Source organism: Delphinus delphis, chromosome 19, assembly GCF_949987515.2.
Source record: "Delphinus delphis chromosome 19, mDelDel1.2, whole genome shotgun sequence".
In the NCBI taxonomy this organism is placed as follows: domain Eukaryota; kingdom Metazoa; phylum Chordata; class Mammalia; order Artiodactyla; family Delphinidae; genus Delphinus; species Delphinus delphis.
The window spans coordinates 20,076,032-20,081,916 of record NC_082701.1 but is presented as its reverse complement, the minus strand read 5'-3'; positions in this window follow the sequence as shown (position 1 = coordinate 20,081,916).

Here is a 5,885-nt window from a genome sequence, read left to right as displayed (position 1 = left end):
TGCAGCTTCACTCCTAGGTATGTACCCCGGAGACTCTCACACACATATGTGCGAGGACACACATGCAAGATTGTCCAAAAACTGGACAGAGCCCAGATGTCCATCAACAGTTGGATGGATGGATGGGTTGTGGTATATTCATACAAGGAAAAACTTGACAGACAGCAGGGGAAAATGAATGAATTGCAGCTACCCACAGCAACATGAATGCATCTCAAAAAACAAGTGTTGAGCAAAAGAAAGTAGACCAGGGGACACAGGTTCGTGCCCCGGTCCGGGAAGATCCCACATGCCGCAGAGCGGCTGGGCCCGTGAGCCATGGCCGCTGAGCCTGCGAGTCCGGAGCCTGCGCGTCCGGAGCCTGTGCTCCGCAACGGGAGAGGCCACAACAGTGAGAGGTCCGCGTACCGCAAAAAAAACCAAAAAAAAACCCCCAAAAAACCCACACAGTTATAGTAGGATTCAACTCACATAGAGTTAAAACAAGCAAAACTAAATTGTATTATTTGGAATGGATACATAGGTGGAAAAACCACAGAGAAAAGCAAGGAAATGATTATTGAAAAACAAAAGGACAGTGGTTCTTTCATTTCATATGTGTTTACTGAACTCCTGCAATGTGCCACATGCTATTCTGGGCACGGGAGCAACAACAGTGAATGAAACAAGCAAAGATTCTCACCCTGTGGAGCTCACATTTTATCAGCAATAAACAATTCATAAAATAAATAAAGAAGTTATAATAATATATTGGAAGGTGGTGCTATGGAAAAAAGAAAAGCACGGAGGCTCAAGAATTCCCAAATCAGGGAGGGATAAATTAGGAGGTTGAGATTAACATATACACACTACTATATATATAGAACAGATAACCAACAAGGACCTACTGTATATAGAACAGGGAACTCTACTCAATATTTTGTAATAACCTGTAAGGGAAGAGAATCTGAAATATATATATAGATATATATATATATATGTATGTATAACTGAATCGCTGTGCTGTACACCTGAAACTAACACAATTTTATAATCAACATACTTCCATAAAAAAATTAATTAGTTAAAAAAAATAAATGAATAAACAATTCCCGCATTGGAAGTTGAGGGCAAGTAGGTTGCAGTATTATAGAGGATGGGCAGGGTTAGCCTCATTGCAAAGGAGAGATTTGAGCAAATGCATGAAGGAGGGGAAAGTGTCAGTTAAATGGTGGGGAGGCAGTATTCCAGCCCAGTCCCAGGCCCCTTGGAGCTGAGAGAACAGGCCAAGAGAAGGCCCTAAGGAAGGAGTCTAGCTGGTGTCTTCCTGCATGAGGAACAGTAAGGAGGCCAGGTGGTTGGAGCACGGGGCGTGATGGGGAGAGTAGCTTTTATTCTGAGTGAAATAGGGGACCACTACAGGGTTTTAAACAGAGTGCCATGATCTGAGTTATAATTTAGAAGGAATATTCTGACTCCTGTGTTGAGAAAGAAGGGGGCAAGGGTAGAACGTGGAGACCTAGTTGGAAGGATCTTGCATTAATCCAAGAGAGAGACCATGGGGGCTCCGACCAGAGCAGTAACTGGAAAGGTGGTGGTTACCTGGGTAGGGGTGGCAGTGCAGGAGTGGCGTTGTGATTGGGGAGGGGCCTCACAGGGAGTTACCTGTGTGATGAATGCATGGGTGTTCATTTTATAATTATCTATTAAACTGTACATGTTTCATTGATGTTTCTGTACCTATGTTTTAATTCACAGTAAATGAGGAAATAAAGAAGTAACATAAGGAGACAAGCTAGTAAATGGCTGGGACAGGTTGGGATCCAATTCCAGTGCCTTTTACCCTACCAATCCAACCCAAGACACATGTCCCAGCTCAGTTCCCCTATATCCTGGTGCTGTGGCTTGGGGCAAACCCTGTCACCTCTCTCAGGCCCAGTGTTTCATCTGGGAAACCAGGAAAGTACTGCCTGGCTCCCTCCCTCCCTTGGGTGCTGTGAATTTCACAGAGTGTTTTGTAAACTGCCAAAAAGCACATGTTACTGTTGCTGTTTTATTGAATTTTTTTTTTTTTTTTTTTTTTTTTTTTTGTGGTACACAAGCCACTCACTGTTGTGGCCTCTCCCATTGCGGAGCACAGGCTCCAGACGCGCAGGCTCAGCGGCCATGGCTCACAGGCCCAGCTGCTCCACGGCATGTGGGATCTTCCCGGACCGGGGCACGAACCCGCGTCTCCTGCATCAGCAGGCGGACTCTCAACCACTGTGCCACCAGGGAAGCCTGTTTTATTGAATTTAAAAAAACATCTTTACTGATATATAATTGAAGTACAATAAACTGTACATATTTAAAGTGTACCATTTGATGAGTTTTAACACATGCATACACAATGAAAATGTTACCACAATCAAGATAATACACATATCCTTTACCCCCCAAAAGTCTCCTTCTACTCCTTTGTAATCTATCCCTCCCTGCCCTATACCTCCAAGTTCCCAGGAGACACCGTTTTGCTTTTGGGCAATACAGATTAAGTTTGCATTTTCTAGAATTTTATATAAATGGAATTATATAGTCTTTTTTTGTACAAATTCTTTCATTCAGCATCATTACTTTGAGCTTTATCCATGTTATGCATGTATCAATAGTTCTTTCCTGGCCTTCCCTGGTGGCGCAGTGGTTGAGAATCTGCCTGCTAATGCAGAGGACACGGGTTCAAGACCTGGTCTGGGAGGATCCCACATGCCGCGGAGCAACCAGGCCCGTGAGCCACAACTACCGAGCCTGCGCGTCTGGAGCCTGTGCTCTGCAACAAGAGAAGCTGCGATAGTGAGAGGCCTGTGCACCGAGACGAAGAGTGGCCCCCGCTTGCCACAACTAGAGAAAGCCCTCGCACAGAAACAAAGACGCACACTGCAAAAATAAATTAATAAACTCCTACCCCCAACATCTTTAAAAAAAAAAAAGTTCTTTCCTTTTAATAGCTGAGTAGTATTCCATTACATGGATAAACTACAATTTGTTTATCCATTGACCAGTTGATGGCTATGTTTCCAGTTTGGGGCTATTACAACTAAAGCTGCTATGAATGTTCCCATAGAGCTTTGATTTCTCTTGGGTAGATTTCTAGGAGTAGAATGGCTGGGTCATATGCTAAGTGTGTTGAACTTTTTTAGAAGCTGCCAAACCGTTTCCTAAAGTGGTTAAACCATTTTACATTCTCACCAGCAGTGTGTGAGAGTTCTGGTTGCTTAACGACCTCATCAACCTGGTAACATCAGTCTTTTTCACTTTAACCATTATAGCGGGTGTGTAGTGGTGTCTACCTGTAGTTCTTTTTATTTATTCATTTATCTGTTTATTTATTTATTTTTGGCTGTGTTGGGTCTTCACTGCTGCGCACGGGCTTTCTCTAGTTGCGGTGAGCGGGCGGTGGTTTCTTTTGTTGCAGAGCACGGGCTCTAGGCGCGCGGACTTCAGTAGTTGTGGCACACAGCCTCAGTAGCTGTGGTGCACGGGCTTAGTCGCCACGCAGCATGTGGGATCTTCCCGGACCAAGGCTCGAACCTGTGTTCCCTGCCTTGGCAGACGGATTCTCAACCACTGCGCCACCAGGGAAGCCCCGTACCTGTGGTTCTTAATTTGTATTTTCCTAATGACATCGAGCATCTTTTCATGTGCTAATTGACCTTCCACATATCTTCTTCAATGAAATAACTATTAAAATCTTTTGGTCATTTTTTAGTTTATTTGTCTTATTATGGAGTTGTAAGAGCTCTTTACTTATTGCACTTACAAGTTCTTTGTCAGATAGATGTTTTGCAAATATTTTATCCCAGTCTGTGGCTTGCCTTTTAATTTTCTTAACAGTGTCTTTTTGAAGAGCAAAGGATTTTCATTTTGATGATATCGAATTTATTTTTTTCATGTTTTTTTGCTCTATTATTTTCATCTATTTTTTTTATAGTTTTATAATTCGACCTCTTATACTTAAGTCTTTTGAGTTAATTTTTGTATGTAGTATGAGGTAAGGGTCAGATTTTTTCTTATTTTGCTTTGTTTTGGCATATGGTCATCCAATTGTTCCAGCATCATTTGTCAAAAAGATTATTCTTTCCCCCATGAGTTTCCTCAGCAACATTAATTGATCATATATGTGTGGATCTATTTATGGACTCTATTCTATTCCATTGATTTATATATTGATCTTTATGCTAATGCCATTACTGTAGCTCTAAAGTACGTGTGTCCTCATCTCCCTCACAGGCACACGGAACTTTGAATAACAATATCACTTTGTGTAGTCATTATTGTTTTTTTTGGTTTTATTTTTTAAAATTTATTTATTTATTTATTTATTTATTTTTGGCTGTGTTGGGTCTTTGTTTCTGTGCGAGGGCTTTCTCTGGTTGCGGCGAGCGGGAACCACTCTTCATCACAGTGCACGGGCCTCTCACTGTCGCGGCCTCTCTTGTTGTGGAGCACAGGCTCCAGACGCGCAGGCTCAGTAGTTGTGGCTCACGGGCCTAGTTTATCCACAGCATATGGGATCTTCCCAGACTAGGGCTCGAACCCGTGTCCCCTGCACTGGCAGGCAGATTCTCAACCACTGCACCACCACGGAAGCCCCGTCATTATTGTTTTATGCAACTCTCTCCCTGGTTAGACAGAACTCTTCCAGGAAAGAAATCACGTTATTTTTTTATATTGGTACTAACGGTATTCTTTTTTAAAATTAAACTTAGTTTGAGATAATTACAGATTCATATGCAGTTTTAAGAAATAACACAAAGACATCCCACGTACCCTTTACCCAGTTTCCCCCAATGGTAACATTTTGAAAAACTTCAGTGCAATAACTCAACTAGAAAATAGACACAGATCTTATTCAGGTTTCGCCACCTTTACATGTACTCATTGGTGTATAGTTGTGCGTAGTTAAGGGTATCTTTTTGCTATTTAAACCTTAACAATGATTTTTGTTTGTTTGTTTTTAGCTCCCCCTATGAATACAAGGCTAAGCCCTCATAATCTCGTTGGTGTTGGAAGTTGACGTTCCAGAGTAACGTAGTAGAGACTTCCCTGGCAGCGCAATGGTTAGGAATCCGCCTGCCAATGCAGGGCACACACTTCAATCCCTGGTCTGGGAGGATCCCACGTGCCGTGGAGCAACTAAGCCCGCGAGCCACAACTACTGAGCCCTTGTGCCACAACTACTGAAGCCCGCGCACCAGAAGCCCCTGCTCCGCAACAAGAGAAGCCACAGAAACGAGAAGCCCACGCACGGCAACTAGAGAAAGCACCCCCCCGCAGCCCAAAATAAATAAATCTTTAAAAAAAATATGTAGTAAATGCAGGGTGTTTATTGGAACCTCGAAGAACCTAGTCCACCTTTTTTGGGGGGAAGTGGTGGTATGGGGAAGGATATCAGGAAACGCCTGGAGCGGGTGAGGGCCTGCCAGGTGCTCACTAAATGTGTCACATTGAAGGTTAGTGTCCTTAGGTGCCTGGCCCAGGGTCACGCAGTGAGTGTACACAGACCGAGCACTCCGGCTCCAAAGCCCAGGGCTCTCTCCCTCTAATAGTGGTACACGTGCACATATCCTTGCCACGAATGCCTTACCCCTATTTGGAATTCTGCCCCCGACCTTCTTCCTGTTTTCCTGACTGTAAACTCTGAACGCCACGCAACGCCGAGAAGAACCGATGTAGCGTGCAACAGCCAACATTACAGAGCGCTCCCGCCTCGCGGGCGCCTTGCAGCCGCTGGCCACGAACTCCTCTCGCCCCGCTCAGCGCGCGGCTGCCTGGACGCATGCGCACGCTGGCAGCGGTTGTGCCCGGGACTCAGCCTTGCGCGCGAGGGGCGGGGCCGGAAGCAAGTCTACGTCTCCCTGTTGGTAAGA